This window comes from Mytilus edulis, unplaced genomic scaffold, assembly GCF_963676685.1.
Source record: "Mytilus edulis unplaced genomic scaffold, xbMytEdul2.2 SCAFFOLD_598, whole genome shotgun sequence".
Classification (NCBI taxonomy): Eukaryota; Metazoa; Mollusca; class Bivalvia; order Mytilida; family Mytilidae; genus Mytilus; species Mytilus edulis.
In genome coordinates, this window is record NW_027267486.1 from 21,830 (window position 1) to 34,437 (window position 12,608).

Consider the following 12,608-nt stretch of genomic DNA (forward strand, 5'->3'; position numbering starts at 1 on the left):
CCAATTTGTAGGCTGGTGTCCACCTAGCATAGTTCGTCCGATTCGTAATGAAAAAGCATCGCAACATTGCAGCTACCATTTTCAAATGTAAAAGCCACAACCCATTTCGTTCAGCCCTAATGTTTTGTAACAATATCTCAACTGCACGAAGAAACATATTCCAAAATTACGAAGGTTGGTGATAGTTTACAGGAGTGTATTCTGAATTCTTCAAACAATGGCAACATATGTTTTCAAAAGTAGAAAAACACTTTCTGCGCTTTGGGTGTTTCAGCAAATGAATTGTGACATACATTTAGTTCAATATTAATTAAAGATTTTCGTCTTAACACCAATTGAATGCTTTTGAATCAAACAAAAGAGCCATGAGAGCTATCTTTATATACCAAAGTTCATCATCGAACACGTCTGGAATAGACCATTTTACATTTGGACAACAGCATACAATTTATTGTTGACCAGCACGTTTTGACATATCTAAACATTGTTTCATAGTTGTAAATAGTATTGTCATGTCCAGGCTTGGCATATATAACTGCAGCATAGACTACAGACGAAATTTCAGATTTAGCTATTTGTAAGAACCGGTACCAAATGGAACGATTTGTTCAGTGCTTTCTGTAGAAGAGGGAATCGAATCTAAGTTTTGTCTCGAAAGAAGTTACAGAAATACCAAAGACAAGACATATCTCGGTTTTCGATGAAACAAGACACAACTTTCCAATAAACATTAGAATAACGAGGTGGTCCATACCGTTCGGCTGGCTTGTCGAAAGGTAAACATGCCATACGATTGGTATTCGAATCATTCAACGTCAAAGATCTTTCTAGTCCGCATTTAACCTTTATGGAACTCATGTGGGCGTTTGATGATTCGTTTGATACTGAAATACAACTCTAAACATTGAGTGAAATGTATTTTTACAATGGGTTGTTTCAGCATTTAAGTCAATATCTTCTGCTCATGTCTGTATAATACGACTCCCTGTTCTAAATACAGCAATGCCATTAATTCCACCATACGCCTATTTGCACACGACATTATTTCTTATCTGGTAATGAAATCTTACAGAGGAGAAGCGAACAGTCCTACAACACTAGGAATATTTAACAGACATGGAAATCGACATTTAATCCTGACAAGCGTAAGTTTCGTCCATCAGCCGAAATAAATACGTATTCGTATACAACAGCACTTTACATATTGACAAGGCAAAATACCTACATGACCTAGGCGTGACAATTCGATCAAACCTAAACCGACAGTGCTACATAAACAACATCAGTAACAATTAATTCTTACATTAATTTCAGCTCCAACTCAATTAAGGGACAAGCATTTAAACCATCACTAAAATACGCTTGTTTAGTCTGGGACCTTTTCATACAGGAGTGTGCTCCTAACGCAAAAACTGTTCCAACAAAGTTATGAGACGGACAGATTAAAAATGACACTCCGTCAACTTTAACGACACCATCGCGCATTGGTTGTTTCGTGCGATGTGTCTTTGTCTAAACAAAGTAAGGACATTTTTACCATAAAAATCATATACGTTCAGGTATTTCACATCCAATCTTATATGACATATCATTAACAACATGTACAAACCACAAAAGTATATGAATATATAATACTAAATCCCGAACGAGAGGGATTTCACTTGATATTCCTTTGGAAAAGGAATATTTTTTAAATCAGTTTAATTGAGGTTTGGAGCTGGCATGTCAGCAACTGATAGTAGTTCTTTGTTAATTTATGAATCGTTGTCAGTTTCTTTAGTTTCTTTTGTTACCTAGTCTTACACCGGACATCGACTTGTTTTAACTGAGCTTTACCGTATGTAATGTTTGGTGTTTGTTATCGACATTCGCTAGAGGTATAGGGCGAGAGGCAAATCTCACAAAACATGTTTAACCCTGCTGCAATTTTGCGCCTGTCAAAATTCAGGAACTTCTAATATTTGTAAGTCTTGTATGATTTTTAATCTTATTTCATTTGTATATTTCGGAGTTAGGTATGACGTCAATTTTCACTTAACTAGTACACATAGTTCAGGGACCAACTGAAGCCCGACTTCGTGTGCGTGATTTTCATGCTTGATTGAAGACCAATTCAGCTGTTTTCTTCTATTTGATCAGGTTCTTGTCTCTTTGGTGCATTATTCTTTTCCATGCGCATTTTTAATCTAATAATGTCAACAATGTTTCAATGTGTACGATGGTGAAGATAAAATTAATTCTTGAGATTAATCTTGCTTTGTAAAAAAAACGTACACTTTAATCGTGATGTGTACTTAACGTACTTCGACACACATCACTTTTAAATAAACTCGAATCAGCAGTACATTATGTGTACAATTAGTTTCCACTGTTTAGCGAAAAAAACACCCAAGTTTTTTTTTGATTGCATAGACGAAATTCCCCATTTATAAAAGTCAAACAAACATGAGTTTGTAAGTTTGTAATTCTGTAACACTATTCCTACACCTGATATATGAATGGAACATGTATAGATAAAGCCGGTTAACCATACTCGAAACCATATACTTTCTAATAATTTATTTTTGGGAGGGACATAAAACACGATGATGTCTGAATACGTTTTATCCCCATAGCTTCATTATGTTATAGTTATTGACCAAGCAAGTCGGTATATTGGATTGAATCTGCACAGCTTGGTCGACCCTGATTAACCCGAACGACGTAGGAGTTCGGGTTAAAGGGTCACACGAGCGTGCAGATTAAATCTAATATTCCGATTTGATTGGCCAATAACTGTTTTAACACATGACGCCATCAATTTAGGTAACCGTTATGGAAATATGCAAACAATATTCCGCAAATGCACGGCTCCTACAAAGTTTCTTATAGGGTAAAGAAAGGGGGAAATACGACTTTGGTAAGTTTTAAATTAATAACTTTTTTTATATTTAAACTTATTCTAAAATTGCGATTTAATAGTAGATTTTTTTTTATCATTTCTGTTAAAGTTATTCCTTAATTGCTTTTGAATTTCTTTCCCTCAATGATATGCTTAGACAAATATGAATCGAGGAAGATGTTATATTAACGAAATTTAAAACGTTAAATAAACAGAAAACACGGTTTCTCTTTCCAATCTTTTACCATCCCCCCAATTTCTTTTTATCTACTGCACTTATTTTTAAGGACACGTCAATCAATCTAAATGAAGTCTGATTGATTTGCAGCTTCCCCCTCCCCCCAAATCCCCGTTTTGAAACAAACTTAAATATGATCTTCATTAAATTCGATCCAAATATATAGTCACTTTATAGGAATTGATATTCAAAAAGTCGTTATAAATTTCATTCAGTCTAAAACTAATCAAATTTTTATTTATTCGGATATTCTTAGATACATTTCGTTTTTGATAGAAATTACCAGAAGAACTATCGTTCTGACTTTTAAACACTGCATGATTTAAGATTTACGTTGTACACAAAATGTACTAACATATTTGATGTCCCAGCTTATTTAAAAAAAAGGGAAGATAAATCATTCTTTTTTCCTATTTTGAAACTACGATGTACAAAGTTCAACTTTGTCGTTATTTTAAGGCAGATGGCGGATTTGGGGGTGAGGGCGAATAGGTCGTTCAGTCACCCTTGGATTGGAAAAAGTATCGTGCTTTAGCATAATATCGTCAATATTGTTTTTTAGTCTCGCTTCACTCGGTGATTTTTAAAAAAAAATATAGAATAACGCCCCTTTTTAAATCTAGGAACCGCCCCTGAAGGTAAACATAGATTTCAACTGTGCAGTATATCTGAGGTAGTTTATGCACACATTGGCTGTGCATTATCCAGATTATAGCACAATAAGAACAAAGAGATTTTACCCATGTCATGTGCTAAGATTATCATAACGACAAATGTACAGGGTGCAAACATGTCAACCGTATTTTGACTAAATATGATGCACATACAGTATTTAAACTTCAGTTTTGTATTCAATTTGGTAATTTCTAATTTTTCTTTTTCAAAACATAAACATGTCATGGAACATATAAATTATAGACAATAAAAATAAAAATAAAAACGATTCCAAGAGCATTTTAGTCAACGTCAAATGCAACCCGTTAAACTGTTCAGGCATTGACACATATTTATTATCAAAGTCAACAAAATTGCTGTCGGGTGTTTATTATTAGAATAAAGTATGCAGACGGAGAAGTGTTGCTTTCAACTGCAATACCGTTTGCCCGCGGAACAAAGCTATCTATCCCCGCAGCATGTTTATGCACATGTCCTGAGTCGGGACCCTGTTGTTCAGTGGATTTGTCATATGTTTATGTGGTCTAATTTTCTCCGTTTGTATATCTGTTAGTCGTTCCTTTTTCTGTTTGAATTGTTTAACATATAGAGTCCTTTATAGCTTATGGATTGTGTGAATTCAGATCCCCCCCTTACCTTACATGTATATTGTTATATATTGAAGAAAATATTGAAAAACTTTATAAAATTGACTGCGTTTTGCATGAAAAAATTTGGTCTCAGACAAAAAAAACATACCCCCCTTCCCCCACACACACATTTAAGTTAAATGGCTGCCTAATACAAGAAGTCATAAATTTGTTTCAATCAGAAGTAGGCACGCCTCCGGGTGCGGGAATTTCTCGCTGCATTGAAGACCTGTTGGTGACCTTCTGCTGTTGTCTGTTATATTGTCGGGTTGTTGTCTCTTTGACACATTCCCATTTCCATTCTCGATTTTATTACATGTCTTGGTGAACAGGGAAATATTATTGGAATTGCTTTCAACATGATTTTTTACTTATCATAGATACATGAATTGAAACCTGATATTTACACCCTCCGCGTGCTTCGTTTACAAAGACGTTCGAATCAAACAAAGTTAAAAATGCCAAATAAAGTATAAAATTTATAGAGCATTGAGTGCCAACATTCCTGAAAGTTTTGCCAAGTACAGGTATATTTGATTAAATAAGAAATGGTTATGTTTGCTGCATCAACTATTAATTGATTATTTTTATTGCAATCAACATTCAGTGGAATCCAACTGGTACTACTGGTACTGGTATTATAGTCATACTCGGTTCACTTCCGGTAGACATTGGGGTAGATGATGTTGTTGTTTTATCTAAAATAAACAGAAATGAAGCTGGTACATTACAACAACTTATTATGCATTAAATATTCTACCGTACATTTCTTTATACCTGATCAATCTATTTTCGCAATGACTCAATTAGATTGAAGCTAAGTCGGATACAAATCTACATCACTCAAGTTTACGTATACATGTACATGTGTAGGAATTAGATTTTATTTTGGAACGAATCTCATGTGTTGATATGCTTTTAATAATCATCTAAACAAAATGTAAACTGTTTTGTTACATACCTGCTCCAGAATGACTTCCACGAGAGCAGGATTTTGAATGATGAAACAATTTCCTTTTTCCTGAAAGATGTTGATAAACATAATTAGTTATCAAAGGTACAAGGCTTATAATTTGATACGCGTTTTGTCTACATATGACTTTTTAGTGACGCTAGTATCAAAATAGTTATAAAGACAAACAAGTATAAATAAAGGCAACAGTAGTATACCGCTGTTCAAAATTCATAAATCGATAGAGAAAAAACAAATCCGGGTTGCAAACTAAAACTGAGGGAAACGTATCAAATATAAGAGAACTACGACACAACAGAGACACAACACCGAAACATAACACACACAGAAAGAACGAACTATAATGTAACAATGGCCATTTTCCTGACTTGGTACAGGGCATTTTATGAAAAAAATGGTGGGTTGAACCTGGTTTTGTGGCATGCCAAACCTCCCACTTTAATGGCAGTGTTAATTATAACATTAACATGACAACATTACACGACATGATTAAAATAAATAAACAGATAAATGGGAGAAAATATAGGACAGAGAAACAAACGAATAATAGCCATCAAAAGGTAACAGGTTAAAAAATAATTTCAATTCCTTTTTATAAATGCAATACATTAAACGATAAAGCAAATGACGAAGAGAAAAAAAGCGATACACATCAATTAGGCAGCGACATATTGACTCAAAATAATGAAAAGTAAAGTCACAAATATACTGAATTCCAAGGAAAATTCAAAACGGGGAGCCCCTAATCAAATGGCAAAATCAAAAGCTCAAACACTTCAAGCGAATAGATAATAACTGTCATATGCCTGACTTGATACCGATATTTTGATATAAAAAAAGTACATTAAACCTGGTTTAAAAGCTAGCTAATCCTCTCACTGCAGTCGAATTAAATTCCTTTATATTGACAACGATGATTGAACAAAACAAATAGCCATAATAGATATATAAGTCAATCAGACAGCGACCTAATGACTAAAAATAGTTAATTTAAGGTATGTTATTGTTTGCAAATTGTACTGATTATGATTTTGAAGGAGTAAATCAACCAAATTTCATTGATTATAAATTCGAAGAGAAATAAAGAAAATTATCTACTATGATAAATAATCAAACGATGCAAACCATTCAATTTTCAGGTGTTGAAAACTAAGACTGCAAGGAAGTATTTTTTGAAAATAACACTTTATTATTTTGACAATTTTACGTATTATTTATGTTTTTCTTCACGCATCGTTGTAAATAGACGTGTTAGGAAAGGCATTTAAATACTGAGCTGATGTTAAATACCAATACCGATACAAGATTAAAGTGTGGACTTTTTCAAAATGCAATTGCATTAAAAAGTATCGTTTATTTTTGTGGTGTGTCTGATAAAACATGAAGCGAACGATTAACGTCGACTCAAAATTTTAAGATGTGAATTGGCCTTACGTAAATCTTCATATATTCATTTGTATTTGTTTGATTTAGGAGTGCCAAAAAAAACTATATGTAAGAGTCAAGAATTGGAATGACGGATTTTACGGCCACAAGTCCAAATATATACATGAACAAGAACAATAAGTAACTCAGTTTGTCTCTCCACAATAGATATGTCCTATTTTCGTTGCAAAATATAATTAATAGCAAGCATTTTGTGTCCGTGTATACAGGAACACGTATAATGCTTAAACGAATCAGTACTAATCTAAACACATCGTTATATCTGTATATATAAAAATAATAAATAGTGGACACAAATGAATACAGGGATATTTCCTTTATAAAACTTAAACCCCATTTTCAAAATATCCTCCTGACCCAAAAATGATAAAAACAACGTCTTCATTTGAACGTTTAACGCCACTTTCAACAATATCTCAATTCAATCGAGGTGGTGTGTTTTGTTGGGGAGGAAGCCGTGATAACAAGAAAAAAATTTCCGACCCTTCACCGAAACGTAGATTTAACATGCTTGATTGTAATCTTTTAAAACTTAATTCGATAACCTCTCTTTTCCGAAAAACTAACTTATAAAAGTTGATAGAAAGAAAAATGTCATACAAAATGTGAATAAGAACAGTTAATTGACACATTTGAACGGTTTTTTTTTTTAGGTATTGTCGATTTACAACATTACATTAAATTGCCAGTGCTAATAAAAATATAAAGATAATCAAATTGAAAACTCTTGTTTCATTCTTTTTTTTTAAATTGTCAAGTACACAAATTTCCAACTTGTTTTATTTCTAGAATTTTACGCTACTGTATAACACATTTCTCTATTCTAGAAAATGATATAAAATAAGGAGATGTGGTATGATTTTTAACTATCTACCAGAGACCAAATGACGTAAATGTTTGCAACTATAGATAGCAGTATGACCCCTAACAAGGAACAAAACACATCCCGCATACAAGCTAAGAAAGGCCCGACATAACCAGTATATATCTTAAATAAATGAACGCTTTAAACATATAATGATGTACAGTAAAAAAAATCGGCTTTAAGTTTGATTAGATTCATGTAGTGTTTTTATTCATTTATTTTGATCGCTTTGTAGATTTCCGTTCAACAAAATAGTAAGAAATGTAGGAACAACGATCTAAACTTAATCGATCACTACTATGAAAAAATGCAATTTCAAAAATAATGATCGTGTTGTTTTGCTGGTTCTGTATTGCAGAATGAATCGTTATTACATTTATTTTATTGTTTAAAAATCACCTCAGCATTATCAAACAAACCCATACAGGAAACTACAATGAATGATTATCTGTCCCTTTTGAGATGGTCCACACTATAGCCTGTAGTGGTATTGTTATTTAACATATGCGTCAAAATCGTATTGACTTTCCTAACACGTTTAATATAATAGGATGTGATGCGACTGGCATACAAGAGAGAGGCTTAGCCTATAAAACCAGGTTCAATCCACCATTTTTTACATTTGAAAATGCCTTTACACCAAGTCAGGAATATGACAATTGTTGTCCATTCGTTTGATGTGTTTTTTCATTTAATTTTGCCATTTGATTCGGAACTTACCGTTTTGAATTTTCCTTGGAGTATTTTGTAAATTTACTTTTTTTCATAGGTAAACTCTCAAACCAAGACATTTGAAATTCAAAGAAAAATGCGTAGACATATGTACGTCCATACGATACCACAAGATGAAATTTTACTCTGACAATTTTGTTATGCTTTTTTTACAAATTTCATGTCATTTGTCAAATTTCAGACAAGAATTTAATACGGACGCTGCTTTGTAACAGGTGAGTTCAATTTTAAACTTCATCATTTACATGGTTTTGTATAGTGTTGATATTACCATTGAAATCTCAAAAACAATTGTTGCAGAAAAATAATAATAATCAGAATTCTTACCTTCAACTGAGTGATTAGCTACCAACAACGTGCAAAGTATTAAGACTAATAGTGCATTCATTTTACTCTTGTTTCACGATAACACAATACTGGTTAGTAATGTTGTAGTAGTGAATACTCAAGCTACCATCAACATTGTAGTTATATAGTAAACCAATGTGCACGAGCTGTCACAACTTGACGTAAACACTTTTACAAGACAAAAATAGCTAACATGTGGTGAACGATTGTTATACATTAACTCATTCGGATAAAAACACCGCCTACGTATACTTTGATCAGTTTTAAGTCACTATTCAAACTATCATTATTTGAAAGAAAAAGAAAAAGCATATCCCTTAAAGACTAACATAAGATAATGTGTGGCAGTTGAATAGATTTTTATTATTTCTGTTGCAATATTCATTTTTGTACGACCAGGATCTTATTAGACTCAACATTAACATTAAAGGTTTTTTCACGTCATACATATGTCTGGATCGACGTTTTTGATTGAAAATACGTCTTTTATTTTAACATGTTTAACTAGAATTTAGTATTTACTTTGTTTTGCTCAAGAACTGACAAGAAATTATGTACTTGAAAATCAAAATCGCTTAAACATTGTTGAAGTGACAAAAACTAAAACAAAACTTTTTTTTGACATATTTAAACCATAAAAGGAAGTTTCTTTTGATAAATTCAAATATCGTCATTACAATACCGTCCGTTTTTCCCCCGAATGTGACCTACCAAAACAGGCTGATTACCGGGTTAGTACTAGCATGAGCAACATGACGGGCGCCACGTATGGAGCAGGATCTGCTAAACTTTTCGGAACACCTGTGATGACCCCAAGTTTGTGGTGGGGTTTTAGTTGCTCAGTCTTAAGATATCTACAGTGTTTTGTTTACTATTGTTTTTCTGTTATTATTTTGTTCCCCGGAAAAAAACTAAAGTCGTGTTATAATCTCGTTTTTAAATGTCAATGCTTAACCCTTCCTTATTCTTTAACAGATTAAGAGCAGTAAAATCATAGCATACGAATGAAATGTAAAAATCAGTTTCAAAAGCATTGAAAATTTCATTTCAGACAAGTCCTACCTTGACAGATCATCTATACAAAACGGAAAGTTATTACTCCTTTTTGTTTTTCAACATAAAACCCTTACGTGTATTTCATCGGCTTAATGATAATTATGTTAAACTATATGGGAAGACGACAGGCGTTCAAAAGATGTCAAAAGATGTCAAAAGATGTCAAAAGATGGCAACTAAAACCCCACCACAAACTTGGGGTCATCACAGGTGTTCCGAAAAGTTTAGCAGATCCTGCTCCATACGTGGCGCCCGTCATGTTGCTCATGCTCTGATTTCTTATGTCCTATGCACAAAGATCACTTGATGATGTTTTCACCTTTAACAAATAATAAATACTGCAAAATAATGTTTTGTCAGTATGTTAACCTATAGTTATGCATCTACTTCATCCATTTGAATTGTAAAGTTGCATTCATAAAATAGAAAATGAATCTAGCCCCTTTTAAGGGAAATATATTTTATTTAACAAGAATACCGAAATCAGATGAAATTTCAAACGGAAAGTCAGAAATATAACACTTATTATTCATTCGTTTTATGTGTTGGAGCTTTTGGTTTTGCAGTTTGATTAGGACTTCCCGTTTGAATTTTCTTCAGAGATCAGTATTTTGTGATTTTAGATTTCCCTAAGCGATGGCAAAATCAAAAGCTCAAACACATCAAACGAATGGACAACAACAATAAAATGTTATATTTGAATTCATATTGTAATATGCACCTCTTTAGAGCTGTATAGAAGGACAATTATGTTTCGATCAAACATTTCTTGATCTTAGCGTCACTGATGAGTCTTAAGTAGACGAAACGCGCGTCTACCGTATTAAATTATAATCCTGGTATCGTATTACGAAATGGAAATATGATCATTCATGTTTTCAATACGTTGTTTCTAACTTCGTTAAAATGCCATTGTATTTACTAGTCTTTTGAATTCTGAATACTAACTACCTTATACGATGCGTATTAAGTAAGAATAATTTGAATATGTTGTGTTGATTATTTGTCGGAACTCTACTCGTCCGAGACCATAGTTATTTCGTGGTGCATTTCCTTTAGACAATAAAAGAAAATTAAAAAAAATCCCACCTGAGCTTTCCGATTATATTTGTTCAGTGTGTTTGACATCTTTTTAACAAATCATATTAAAACTATAGAAAACGTATGGCCAATTTTATGTCAAGGGGGTCTTGAAATCTTTTGACAGCATCCCAAAAACAACCTTATTTAGCTGGACCAAATCACTACTTGACTTTCAAATTCATGACCTAATTTGTTTTTCGACCCCTCTTGCTATTTGAGGCAAAATACATGAAGAAATAAATGTGGAAGGGTTATAAAAAAATTGACGAGTAACACGCTGTAAACACTATGAACTATATTCTTGTAAATAAAAATCAAAGGACGATTACTGTTTACTCGGACCTACTGATGATATAACTCTTAATTTCCTAAATTTCGAATCTTCATAATGTATAACAACATTTCGCGCAATCTGTATGTATGAAAGTTAATTTCTTAAACATTTATTTCAATTTTTTTTTTGTCGTAGGAATTAGTGCATTTTCATCATCAAAAGTTGTATACATATGTGAACGAATCTTTACGCAAAGTTTGTCTTCAAACCAAATTATATAAATTAAGTATAAAGTAAAAAAAAAACTCATCAAAGATAAAACGCTAAACATTTTGCACACTTGATAAACATTCGTTCTTCAAAAGACTCATCGGGATACAAAACTACTAACCTGAACTAATGTTACAGCATATGAATCCATTTTGTTTAAATGTTTATCAAGTGTGCAAAATGTTTAGCGTTTTATCTCTGATGAGTTTTTGATGTTTTTACTTTATACTTTATTTATCTTATTTCGTTTGACGACGACATTTGCGTAAAGATTTGTTCATACACTTATACATTCTTTGATGCATTAATTCATACAAAAAAAGAAGAGGTAGAATAATTGAAATAAATCTTTAAGAAATTAGTATTTTAAGAATATGTTATACGTTTTATAAAGAGCTGAAATTAATAACTTGACAGTTACTGTCAATTTATTATTATTCTTTGAATACCAATTTTCGTGGATTTCGTGGGTTCAGAGGAACTACGAATTTAAATTTCAACGAATGACAAAATTCTAAAGGAATGAATGCAGACTTTGCTAAAACAAAGAAATTAAATATCCACGAATATGTGAGTTTTCTTCAAACCACGTAAATTGGTAGCTACAGTATATCATCAGTAGAGTTCCAACCAATAATTAACATAAATATTATAATTGTTCTAACTCGATACGCATGGTATAATGTATGTAGTATTCAGAATTCAGAATTCAGAAATCCAAAAGACTGGTAAATACCATGAAATTTTAACGCAGTTAGAATCAATTCATTAAAACCTTAATCATATTTCCATTTGTAAGAGGTTTCATCGAAAGATAATATTTTTCTAGTCAGCTGCAAAGAGGTGAATCTTGTAATATGAAATTAAATTTGTTGTTGTCCATTCGTTTCATGTGTTTGAGCTTTTGATTTTCCTATTTGCTGAGGGAAAGGTAAAATCACAAAATACTGATCCCCGAGGAAAATTCAAAACGGAAAGTCCAAATCAAATCGCAAAAGCAAAAGCTCCAACAAATAAAACGAATGAATAATAACTGTCATATTGCTGACTTTCCGTTGAATTAGCATCTGATTTCGGTATTCTTGTTTTTACTAAAATGTATTTCCCTTAAACGGTGCTAGATTCATTTTTCCATCTT

General features: G+C 32.5%; 1 long non-coding RNA gene across 1 annotated transcript; it reads right to left on the minus strand.

Annotated features, from left to right (window-relative positions):
- Positions 1-4,975: 4,975 nt before the first annotated feature.
- LOC139505523 (uncharacterized) lies at positions 4,976-8,918 on the minus strand. The gene is made up of 3 exons (XR_011659767.1): positions 8,767-8,918; positions 5,385-5,444; positions 4,976-5,121 (listed from the first exon to the last, which is right to left on the minus strand). It is a non-coding gene; the product is annotated as an uncharacterized lncRNA (long non-coding RNA).
- Between the last annotated feature and the right edge of the window lie 3,690 nt (positions 8,919-12,608).